This window comes from Lithobates pipiens, unplaced genomic scaffold, assembly GCF_037356315.1.
Source record: "Lithobates pipiens isolate NorthernLeopardFrog02 unplaced genomic scaffold, aLitPip1_a1.2 Scaffold_25, whole genome shotgun sequence".
NCBI classification, from domain to species: domain Eukaryota; kingdom Metazoa; phylum Chordata; class Amphibia; order Anura; family Ranidae; genus Lithobates; species Lithobates pipiens.
This window is the reverse complement of record NW_027507787.1, coordinates 108,151,962-108,164,942: the sequence shown is the minus strand read 5'-3', so window position 1 is coordinate 108,164,942 and position 12,981 is coordinate 108,151,962. Positions and strand designations below refer to the sequence as shown.

Here is a 12,981-nt window from a genome sequence, read left to right as displayed (position 1 = left end):
TTCCTAAGCCAGTGAGTAATGAAAGGGGGGGAACATTTTTTCCAATAGAGAGGGATGCAGGATTTCGCCGCATTTATCACATGCCGTAAAATTGATTTTTTTTGTACTTCTTAATGGGAATCTGTGAATGGTGCAAGAGAAAGAATGCAGCCTCTTCCTGGATGGAGAAGTCTGTGAATTTTTGTGTTATGCATCGGATCTCTGTCCAGAAGTCCACCAAGCTGGGGCAGGACCAAAAAATGTGCAGCAACGTGCCCTCTTCTTCTCCACACCTCCAGCATATGTTCGAGGAAGAGGGGAAACATTTCTGCAGCTTTGATGGTGTCAAATACCACCTGGTGAGAAGTTTAAAATTCGTCTCCTGTATCTTCGTGCACAGCGACATTTTGAGAGGCAAAGTGATAATGTGTTGTCTCTGTGCTGGGGAAAATGAGCAATTAAGGTCTTTTTCCCAGTTGGACAGACAGGTTAAGTGTGGGTAATCTGTTTGAGAGAGAATGTGGGCCAAAGGGCCTTCGCTCCTGCATAGAGTCTCAAACTCCGTCTGAGGGCGGGCAAACGTTTGAGGATTGGGGATGGAATGGAGAAAATGATGTCGTTGCGCCGCTCTCCAAAAAGGCAGTTGTAAAAGCCCTGTCGGATCTGTTAGGGTTGAGAAAGAAGGCCATTTTCCATCAATGACGAATTTAGACGCATTGTCTAGGTTGGAATTTCTAAGTGGGTCCCCAGTTCAAAGGTTGGATGGCCACGTATAGGGAATAGGGGGGAAGTCAAAGACGTGAGTGTGTTTTGGGTAGCGATCAGGTGACTGACTTTCAACTAAGCCCCTATAGTGGGATGTGACATAAATTCTGTGGGTAAATACTTATAGTACCACATGGCGCTTCTTTTTTTTTTTTTTTAACAGCACAAGTTTATTGAACAACTCAGTTATAACAAGATATTACAGTAGGTACAAACATTAGCCTCTTCATAGGTGAAGGACAGTAATACATCTTACATTAAGGAAAATTCCTGACAATGATAGTATAGACTCCAATATAGCTCACTCCACACACGTATGCAGATTTTCCACCCACTTATCCCATATTTTGTGGTATTTGGCTGGACACCCACGATTTCTATACACCAGTTTAATCAAGGGTAGCTTACTATTAATGCCCATTACCCATTCCCGCATAGTAGGCATGGTTGGACGCATCCAGTATTTAGCCACAAGCTTTCGTGCGGTAAACAGCGTAGAGTGCAAAAATGTAGCCAAGTATTGATCAACAGAGGTATCAGGAAATATACTAAGTAGGCAACTCTTAGGGTCAAGTTGAAGGGGTGAACCCATGTGGTCATGTAGAAACCTGACAATCTGCCCCCAATACTCCTGGACCAATGGGCATTGCCAGAGAAGATGGTAGAAAGTACCAGTCATACAAGAGCAACGGGGACACTTCGAGTTATAGTCAGGATGATACTTAGCTATCCGGATAGGGGTGAGATAGGACCTGTGTATCACATAGTACTGCGTTAGTCGGTCAGGTAGGCTAAGCGAAGCCTGTTGAACGTTCTCAAGGGCATCCTCCCATTCCTCCCCATCAAAGGGACCTATGTCCTCTTCCCATCTCAACCTGGCCCGTTCAGTGGTTTGCGCCACCAAGCGGGCCCGGAGTAGGCCGTATAGAGTCGAGATCAATTTAGCCGGTTCGTCTCCCATAATTACATCTGTCAAAGCCAGCGACTGTACATTCGGGAAGTCCTGAGCAAATTGCGCACAAAGCGCGTGTCGCAATTGCAAGTAGCGAAAGTGCATATGAGGGGGTATGTTAAATTCCACTTGTAGGGAGGGAAAATCCCTTACGCCCATAGGAGTCACCACCTGATACAGAAAAAGTATCCCTCTAGAAGCCCACAAGTCTACATCTGGTAAGCCAGACAACTCACGAAGCAGGGGGTTGCGCCATAGCGGTGTATGTGAGTGGTAATAGTCAGCTCCCAGTAATCTAAGGGCTAGTTTCCAAATACTCCGGTGGTGTGGCAGGATCTGGGACCGGGCATCCCTAACCCCACCACCCCGAAAAATCATCTGAACGGGAGTATCAACAAGGGATTCAGCCCTCCCGCCCACCAAGGCCTGATATCTGTGACTATCCGCTCTATGGAGGTGATAAAAATGGGAAATCTGGGCTGCTATGTAGTATGTGTGGAAATCAGGGAGAGCCAGTCCCCCCATAGAGGTCGGGTTTTTAAGTGTGTTCCATGCCAACTTATGTCTAGATGGGCCCCAGATAAAGGTGTTTAAGACACCGTCTAATGTTTTAAAGAACGCCACGGGGACCATGACAGGGGAATGCCAAAGTACATAAAGGAGTTTCGGCAGGAGGATCATTTTAGTAATATTGATCCGTCCCATAACCCCAATGGGGAGACGGGACCATGCCTTAGTCTTCTCCCGCACATACAGAAGCAGTGGTTCAAGATTAAGATGAATATACTCCCCAGGTTCCCTCGTAACCTGCACTCCCAAATACTGAATGGAGGATACCCTGGAGAGCGGGAGAGAAGCTGCATCCCGGTCCGGGGAGAACAAGTCAATGGGTAGAACCTGCGACTTGGTCCAATTAATACGCAGAACGGAATGACCACCAAACTCCTCTATGACCCCCAGGGCAGCCTCCAACGACCGACCCGAGTCCTCTAAATACAGTAAAGTATCATCCGCATACATACTTACCGATTCCACCAGAGAACCGCGTCGGAGGCCTACTACAGCCGGGTGTGCCCGAAGTGCAGCAGCCAACGGTTCTGCCGCCAAAGCATATAACATAGGAGACAACCCTGACGTGTGCCACGGCCTAGCTGAAAGGGGTCCGACACCCATCCGTTAACTGCTACTCTAGCCATTGGGCGATAGTATAGGAGAGTAATCCATTTAACAAAATTGGGGCCAAACCCAAATTTACCCAAGCATTCCCAAAGATAATTCCACTCAATGGAATCAAACGCCTTAGCGGCATCCAGTGACAACACCACCCTCGAGCATACTTTGTCATGCTCAGCCTGGATATTCATATATAACCAGATATTAATGGCCGTGTTTTTCCCGGGCATAAATCCCGTTTGATCCGGGTGAACAAGTGATAGGATGACTCCACTCAGACAAGTGGCAAGTACTTTAGCCAAAATTTTAATATCTGCTTGGAGCAGCGAGATGGGGCGATAGGAATCCGGGCAGTGGGGATCCTTTCCTGGCTTGGGTATCACTATAATAACTGCCTGCCGTAGAGTATCAGGTAGGGACCCGGAGTCAAATATGTGTGTATATAATCTCAACAATTCTGGCACTAGTGTCTCAGAGTAGTGGGCATAGAAATCCAGGGGAATACCATCCAGTCCAGGGGCCTTAGCCGTTGCAAGGGATGCCACTGCTAGCCTAATCTCATCTGCCGATATCGGGGCCTCAAGAGACTCAACCTGAGCCTCAGACAGGTGGGGAAGAGAGATATCTCGGAGGTACGCCCCCGTCTCAGTCCTCGGCCTATGTACCTGCGACTCATAAAGGGCAGCATAGTAAGCACGAAACATGGTGGCCACTGTTGGCGGATCAGTCACCTCCTCACCCCCATTGTCAGTCAACGAAACCACCACCGGGGGCTTGGAGTCCCGATGCGCCAAGTAGGCCAGCAACTTTCCCGCCCTCTCTCCTTGTTCAAACACCCGTTGCTTAACAAAAAACAACTTTTGCTTAGCCTGTTCAATGTGGAGGTGATCTACTAGCCTTATGTGGTGTCATAATACCTGGGCCTTAGCAGGTGTGGGGTCAGTAGTGAAGTCAGTGGTCACCGAGGCCAGCTCCCGTAGGGCATTAGATAGCAAAGTCTTGGAGGTACGCTTCAACCGGTTAATCCGGTGTGTTAAAGGGGAGCGTACATGCAGTTTAAAAGCCTCCCAGGTACAGTCAACCGGAGGCGTCCCCTGATTAGTAGTAAAGAAAAAACCCCATTCGTCCCCTAAGTCTTCGCTGTCACTCAAGGCGGTTAACCAGAAGGGGTGAAGCCGCCATGGTTTCGGTCCAGTAGGTCGGGTCAAGGAAAAAGTTGCCCAGCAAGGAGCGTGGTCTGACAATGATCTAGCATAATAGCCCGTGTCTACTAGCCTGGGTAACAACTGGGCGGACACAGCAATATAATCTATACCTGACATGGTGGAGTGAGTTGCAGAGAAACAGGAGTAAACACGTTTAGCCTGATATTTAAATCGCCACAGATCTGTAAGAGAGAATTCCTGAAACGTGCGACCTAGTCCAGTATCTCCCGGTAAATGATCCCCTCGAGTAGAGCTCATTCTATCCACCCCCGGATTCAAAACCATATTAAAATCACCCAGCCAAATTGCTGGGACATTAGGGTGTTGAGCCATAAAAGATAATCCCTCTGTAATTAGTCTATGATCGTAAGGCGGGGGTACATAATAGGCGAGAATAATGTACTGTTCTCCGTGCAATAAGCAGTGTATAAATATATATCTGCCCTGCGGGTCTGTCTGCAAAGAAACCAAGGAAAACTGTGCCATTTAGATACCAATACAGACACCCCGCGAGAATAGGACGTATGGGTGGCGTGGTAGGCCCATCCAATCCACGGGCGACGCAAAGCTATTTGCAATCTCCCAGTTACATGCGTCTCCACCAGGACTGTGATATCCGCTCTATAAGTTTTGAGACACCCAAACACTGCCGCCCTCTTAATTTTATCCCGAATCCCCCTGACATTCCACGTCAGCAACTTCAGGGTACCCATGGCGTGGTCTCAGCCAATATCACAAGGAGGAAAATAGTATCCAAACCACCCGTCAAAGCAGTATCCATTCCCATATTCATCAGAGTATACATGAAAAAGAGACATTTGTCTGTTCCATAACCAAATAAAGCTTGTGCTATAAACTAAGCATAAAACATAACATACTATAACATAATAACTACAACCCATCCCCACCCTCCCTGCTCTCAGCCACCCCAACTTGGCTGGAGCTCCCTTCCCAAAACAAACCATAGAACACTAGGCAATGTCAATAACAATAAGCCACTGGACCCAGTGACAAGACCAAGTCTTCTCCCGTCATAACCCGGCTTGTAGGCTGGAGCCGGACCATGCGTCCATTTCCCACCCCACTCCCATTGGTGCGGTGCCCAGTTCAGCAGCGGGACATAACAGTCCAGTAAAGGGCATGTATCAGGAGAAAGTCAAAGTTCTGCAGTCCCATGCAGCAAGTCCAGATGACCCGCGTCCCCCCCACCCCCCCAGGGAAAGGGCCCAATAGAGCCCGCCAAGCGGGTCCCCCAAACTAAGAGGGAGGGGGAAGGGGTATTGTGTAACGAACCAGGGGGATGTCCGCAGAGCGTGGCCATAGGCAGCAGTACATGTTCAGTCAACAAGAGCAACGGCCATCCCTGTTAGAGAGGGGGAACAGAAGCATCAATTCAGGGACTGAGGATAATGAACCACGCATAGGCAGTCCAACAGTGATCTGCTTGCACACGGGCAAATAGAAAGGGGGGAGCAGATAGAGTACTCACAAATCTTCCAATGATTTTAGTCTCGAGGTGGCCGATTTCGAGCCGCGTCTCTCTGTTCCAACCAGGAAACTGCCATCTCAGGATCTTCAAAAAAGTATTCCCTATCTTCCCCCACTACGCGGAGTCTGGCTGGGTACAACATGGCGTACTTGAGGTGATGTGCCCTGAGGCGCCTCTTGACTTCCACGAATCGGGAACAACGTTTTTGAACTTCTGCAGAGAAGTTGGGAAACACTGAGATATGTCCGTTCTGAAACGGGATGTTGCCTTTTTCACGAGTAAGGCGAAGGATGGCATCCCTATCCCGGTAATTTAGCAGCTTAGCAATGCACGTGCGAGGAGGTGCCCCCTCCGGCGGCGGGCGGGCAGGCATTCTGTGGGCCCTTTCAATAATAAATGAGGTAGAAAACGCCTCCCTACCGTAGGCTTTAATCAGGAGAGATTCCAAAAATGTCGCCGGGTCAGCCCCCTCGGAGCCCTCCGGCAGGCCGATAAAGCGGAGGTTAGATCTGCGGGCCCTATTCTCAAGGTCGTCCTGTTTCTGGGCCAGCTGCTGGAGCTGCTTTTGCACATCCTCCTGGGCATGCTGCAGAGGGAACAGGACATCTTCGGCCTGACTGATCCGGGTTTCAGTTTCCTTCACTCTGTCACGCAGTTTAGCCATGTCCTGTCGGATAAGTGAGACATCCACCTTAACCTCCTCAAGCTTAGTTGTCAGTGTGGTCTGGCAGGTAGAAATCGCCTCAAGCACCTTCGCCGTGTCTGAGGTAGCAGGTTCTGCAGCCGGAGTGGACTGTCCGCCATGTTGGCCCTCATGGTCCCGCTGGAACTTTTCAAGAGATGCCGCCGCTGCAGACTGCTTCTTCGTCGGAGACATCGTCCCAATGTATGCACGAGAAAGTAGCGGGTATTACACTGGTAAGATCGTAGGTAAAATAGTCAGTGGGCACCCAGGATCACTACAGGAGATCGCGGTAGGAGCGGAGCTCAGGTCACAAGCGTCCTACTCCATTGCTGTCCAGGCCACGCCCCCCCCCCACATTGCGCTTCTTAGCGGAATTCGGGAGTGAGCTTAGAAAGTTTGTTTCGAATCCAGTCCAATACACGCCCCAGATGGGAGGCCAGGTAGTAGCGTCGCAAGTCAGGGAGAACCAACCCTCCCTGTTGTTTAGACAATGTCAGCTGTGACCGCTTAAGTCTGGGATTTTTGTGGGCCCAGTTAAATTGAGTGAGCAAGGATTGAGCTTGCTTAAAAAACGGGACTGGAATCTGGATCGGGAGAGCTTGGAAAAGATAAGTAAATTTAGGGAGTATGTTCATTTTAATGAGATTGCATCTCCTGAACCAGGAATGGAGGCCAGAATGCCACCCGTGAATCAAACTGCAGATCTTAGTGACAAGGGGTGGGGGGAAGTTCAACATAAACGTACGCGCGATGTCCGGTGGAATGTAAGTACCTAAGTACTTAAGGGCTGTATGGGTCCATTTAAATCGAAAATTGGACTGCAAGTCTATAAACGTTTGCGGGGGGACTGCAACCCCCATGGCCTTTGATTTCAAGAAGTATCCCGTATATCTGGAATTCCCGAAGGAGATTTGGCAAGGAAACTCTGGGATTCGTCAGCGAAAACAGCATGTCATCCGCGTAGGCAGATATCTTGCACTCAATAGTACCCATTTGGAGTCCCGTTATGTCTGAGTTTTGTCGAATTGTGGAGAGAAAGGGTTCCAATGACAGTGCGAATAATAGGGGCGACAGGGGGCAACCCTGTCTGGTCCCATTCCCCATGTCAAGGGGAGATGAGAGAACCCCATTCGCTTTGACTTGAGCTGAAGGGCGTGAGTATATCTTACTTATCCATGCCAGCATCCGTTCACTCAGACCTATATGGCGAAGGACCGAGAACATTAATGTCCATTTGACCCGATCAAAAGCCTTCTCGGCATCAGTACTCATGAAAAGACAAGGGGTCCCAGATGACTTTGCTTTATGGATCAGGGTAAGCACCTTAATGGTGTTGTCCCTATCTTCCCTGGTGGAAATAAAACCTAACTGGTCAATATGTATAAGGGACTGCAAGTGATGTGCCAATCACGTGGCGAGGATTTTAGAGAATAGTTTTAGGACCGAATTTAGGAGGAAAATGGTTCTGTAGCTCCCACATAGGCCCGGGTCTTTGCCCTCCTTAGGTATCAACGAGATGTGGGCTCTAAGGGTATCCTCAGGAAAATCCCCATTTGAGCTCAGAGTATTAAATAAATTCACCAAGCGCGGGCCGAGAATAGGGAGGAAGGTCTTAAAGTATTGTGCGGTATATCCGTCAGGGCCCGGAGCCTTACCCACCTTCGGAGGTCCCACGGCTGTCTGGACTTCTTCCAGTGTGATCGGGTCCTCCAAGTACTCCCGTGATTCTGATGAGAGGGTTGGTAGACCAGAACCGGTTACATATCTGTCTATATTGTCCTGTCCAGACCCTGAATCGGGCAGGTTGTAGAGATCAGAGTAACATTTTTCAAAGACTTCGGCTATTTGGGTTGGGGTAGAGGCCCTCTGGCCATTCTCATCTATCAACTGTGGTATGTAAGAGCCAGATTTCAACTCCTTTACCGACCTGGCTAAGATTTTTCCGCATTTGTCCCCTGACTCCTACATCAGTTTACGACAAAACTGGAGTGCCGCTTTCGCTTTATAATGGAGTAGGTCAGCAATATGGGTACGGAGTGTCCCCAATTCAATCTCTAAGGTCCATGAGGGGGAATGTTTATGTTTCGCTTCCACAGAGGCAAGTTCACGAAACAGATTAGCAAGCTGTTCCTTCCGTGTTCGTTTGATGCGCGCCCCGTGCCTGGTAAGTACCCTGCGGAGTACTGACTTGTGAGCCTCCCAAATTATCCCCGGGTCACAGTCCTGCGTTTAGTTTTCTTGGAAATAAAGGTCCAATTCCCTGGTTACATCTGCTAAAACTTCTGGTATCTGGAGGAGGCTCTCATTAAGGTGCCAGAATAGAGACCTAGGTGAGGGGTTCCTAGAGAGGGTGTAGGTAAGGGCTACAGGAGCGTGGTCGGACCAAGTAATATGGCCGATGGAGGAAGAGCTCACCAAGTGCAGTTGGTCATGTGGAATCAAGAAGAAGTCTATCCTCAAGTATGATTTGTGAGGGGAAGAGCAAAAAGAGTAGTCCCTTTCCCCAGAGTGTTGCAGACGCCAGACATCAACTAATTGGTCATTCAGTAAACACTTAGTAGTCCGCTTTCTAGAGGAAATGAGGAGCGAGGAGCAAGAGGCAGAAGTGTCAACCAATGGCGAAAGGGGACATTAAAGTCCCCACCTAATATCAACTGGCCCTCCCGAAAGTCACATAATCTGTGCAGGGTAGTTCTGAGGAACGTGTCTTGGTGATCACTGGGAGCGTACACAGTGGCAAATGTAAAAAGGCGCTCTCCAAAGTGGCCCCTAAGAAAAAGATATCGGCCCCCAGGGTCCACCAGAGAATCCTGGAGAACCCAGGGGAGCCTGCTAGAGATCAGAATGGAGACTCCCTTGGTCTTAGAGGAGGGGTTAGTAGAGTGGTTGTCCGCACTCAACAGTACAGGAAGGGTATACTAAAACAGCACAATTATGCTATAGCGCTTACCAGATGTACACTGGGTTTAAAGTGCTGTCCTACTTGGGTTGGTGGGTAGACAGGTCGGAGAGGGAGCCCCCGAATCCTAGTCCCCCCAGTCCCGGCAGTGGTAAATGTCACGTCTGATACCGGTATGCAAATAAAAGACAATCAGTAACAACATAGAACCAAAAAACAATAGTATAAACAAAACAGAGGTAGAGCATATAACTGTCAGCACTGAGGGGTCTCCTCGGCTCGCCCTAAACGTAGGCATGCACGAGGGAGCCCATCACAACAGAAAAGGCATCACAGAATGGGATCCACCACCCCCCGTCCCATACCCCTAAAGTACATGCAGTCCCCGAACAAATGCATTTTTCCCTTTGGCAGATTGTCCTCTCCTTACCCCCTCTCCACCGTCCACGCCCCGGGGGGAAAAGGGGCAGGGAAAGGGGGAGTGGAAGGGGGAAAGGGGGAGGAAAAGGAGGGAAGGGAAGGGTGGGAAGGGGGGAAGGGAGGGGGGAAACAGGGGAAAGGGGACAAACATGCGGAAATGTCAAGTCCTTTAGCGCACTCCCACCAGCAAACACCCAGACCCCATAAATTTCAACTCCTCCCCTCCATGGTCACCACATCAAGATGAAAGAGGAGCAGCCCTGGTCGGTGCATGGAAAATCCGGCAGGCAAGGGGCTGGGGCCACCATCCCTCCATCCAACGGGAGACTTCACCCGAGCAGCAGTCCTGGGGCCCGCCAATTAGTGTCTCTCCTGCATCGCCATTGGGGGCTGTGTAGAGCATCCAGAGGGAGGCTGGGACTGCCCAAACAGTAAGGGGTAAATCCTCCAGGGGGGTCCAGAGTCACCCTGGAGGGAAGCAGTGTCTCGTACCAATAGGCTCAATAAATAAGTCATCTAGGGTCCCCGAAAGCTGCAGAAGGCAATGTCGGCAAAGAGTAGGTGGGAGCCAGAGGGCGGGGCGAGGGGCGTACACCCTAGCACTGTAACAGTGCTAGGTTCCTGTATTACAGATACAGAACACCAGCAATAAGGTGTATACTGTGCAGAAGGTACACAACACCCACTCTAACTTCTGCACTGCAGATGCATGTATTGCAGAAATTGAACAGCAGTAATAAAGGGTAGCTTCAGGTGTGTACTGTGCAGGAGGCACATAACACCCACTGTAACAGTGCTAGGTTCCCAAGCAGTAAAGACACTGTCCCTGCCTATCGTCCTTTTTCCCTGACCACCGCAACACACTATACAAGGCCGCCGCGCTGGCGGCCATATATAGTGTGGGGTGTGTACTAAACCCCCCTGAGCTATAATTGGCCACAGGAATCCTGCCTGTGGTGAATTGTGGCTCTCCTCACAGAGGATGTCACATCTGTTCTTATTATATAGAACCTATTATGCTCCTCGTAAACTTTTTCAGTTTGGCCGAACGGCCGGACGCAAGTTGCCCCCGGTGCGGGAACATGGGGGGAGACATGATGCACATGTTTTGGAGATGCCCGAAGTTGATCGGCTACTGGACAGAGGTGACAGGAACCATTGATCGGGTGTTTGGAACCTCCACCAGGATGGAGGCGAAGTATTGTCTCCTGGGATTAGTTGAAGGAGTTGGAAACCCGGGAAGTAGCCAGATGGCAGTTCTGAGATGCCTATTTCAGGCAAGGAAACTGATTGCCCAACCCTGCTTAGCCTCCAATGTTGGCAATTACTTGTTTTTTTTCGCTTGTTTCCCAAGATGACCATGTTGGCGTTTGTCAAGATGGTTGAGAGTGCCCGAAGAGATCGCCTATGGCCCCATCACCTTGAAAGTGCCTGATCTTGTCTGATCTCAGAGGCTAAAAATTGTCGGGCCTGATTAGTAACTGGATGGGAGACCAACTGGGAATACCAGGTGCCGTAGGATTCTTTTTATGTTGTTGGCGTTGACATGGTTTTGTTTTTCCGCTTGTTTCCCAAGGTGGTCATCTTGGCATTTGTCAAGAGGGCTGAGAGAGCCCAAAGAAATCTCCTACGGCCACATCCCCCTGAAAGCGCCCGATCTCATCTGATCTCAGAGGCTAAGCAGGGTCCGGCCTGGATAGTACCTAATTAAAGGTGCCGTAGGAATCTTTTTATATTGTTGGCTTTGACCTGTTTTTCTTTCGCTTGTTTCCCAAGGTGACCATTTTAGCATCAGTCAAGAGTTTTGAGTATGTCCCAAAGCATTCGCCTGAGGTCACATCACCCTGAAAGCACCTGATCTCAGAGGCTAAGCAGGGTCCTGGTCAGATGGGAGACCGCCAGGGACTATGTTGTTGGTGTTGACCTGTTTTTTTTCACTTGTTTGCCAAGATAACCATCTTGGTATTTGTCAATAGGGTTGAGAGTGTCTAAATAGAACACCTATGGCCACATCACCCTGAAAGCGCACAATCTCATCTGATCTCGGAGGCCTAGCAGTGTACGGCCTGGTTAATACCTGTATGGGAGACCATCTGTGAATACCAGGTGCCGTAGGCTTCTTTTTATGTTGTTGGCGTTTACCTGTTTATTTTCGCTTGTTTACCAAGGTGACCATCTTGGCGTTTAACAAGAGGGTTGAGAGTGCCCAAAGAGATCACCTACGGCCCCATCACCCTGAAAGCGCCCAATCTCATCTGATCTCAGAGGCTAAACAGTGTCGGGCCTGGTTAGTACCTGGATGGGAGACCGCCTGGAAATACCAGGTGCCATAGGCTTCTTTTTATGTTGTTGGCTTTGAACTGTTTATTTCGCTTGTTTCTCAAGGCGACCATCTTGGCGTTTGTCAAGAGGGTTGGGCGTGTCTTGAAGAGAACGCTTACGGCCACATCACCCTGAAAGCACCCGATCTCGTCTGATTTCAGAGGCTTAGCAGCATCAGGCCTGGTTAGTACCTGGATGGGAGACTGCCTGGGAAGACCAGGTGACATAGAAGGATCTGGCCTGGTTAGTGTCTTGATTGGGAGATCGCCTGGGAATACCGGATGCCGTAGGATTCTTTTTATGTTGTTGGCTTTGACCTGTTTTTTTTCCCTTGTTTCCCAAGGTGACCATCTTGGCATTTGTCAAGAGGGTTGAGAGTGCACAAAGAAATTGCCTATGGGTGCAACACCCTGAAAGCGCCCAATCTCGTTTGGTCTCAGAGACTAAGCAGGGTTGGACCTGGTTTGTACCTGGATGGGAGACCGCCTGGGTTTTCCAAATGCCGCAGGCTTCTTTTTATGTTGTTGGCGTTGACTTGTTTTTTTTGTCTGTTTCCCAAGATGACCATCTTGGCGTTTGTCAAGAGGGTTGAGCGTGCATTTGATCTCAGAGGCTAAGCAGGGTTGGGACCTGGTTAGTACCTGGATGGGAGACCGCCAGGGATTTCTCGATGCCATAGGCTTTAGTTTTAAGTTGTTGGCATTGACTTATTTTTTTTTTTTATTATTCTTTTATTAAGTAGAACAACATAAATATAACAGTCAACCATACAGCATGACCCAGGGTCACAATTACATTGTAACAAAAAATAGGCAGCCAAATAACTCTGGGTTCTCAGAGGGGAGTCCTACAGTTTCATGCAGAAAAGAGAGAAACCCCACCTCCGACATGTAGTACAGAAGTACTGAGTAACGGAGTAGTGCAGCTCCGTTCAGACAAATGTAATCATGGAGAACAACTGGGACCACAGCGAGCCAGCTTATCATGACCTACGTGAACCAGAGTAAAATATGCGCCGGTCATGTCCAGAACCCTGGGGTTCTTCTGGGTCCCGAAGGCTAGTAAGGAGACAAGGCATAGTCAAAAGGGAGG

The 12,981-nt window shown here is 49.3% G+C and overlaps 1 pseudogene; it reads left to right on the top strand.

Annotated features, from left to right (window-relative positions):
- Positions 1–11,784: 11,784 nt before the first annotated feature.
- LOC143931350 (5S ribosomal RNA) lies at positions 11,785–11,903 on the top strand (annotated as a pseudogene).
- The last annotated feature ends 1,078 nt before the right edge of the window (positions 11,904–12,981 follow it).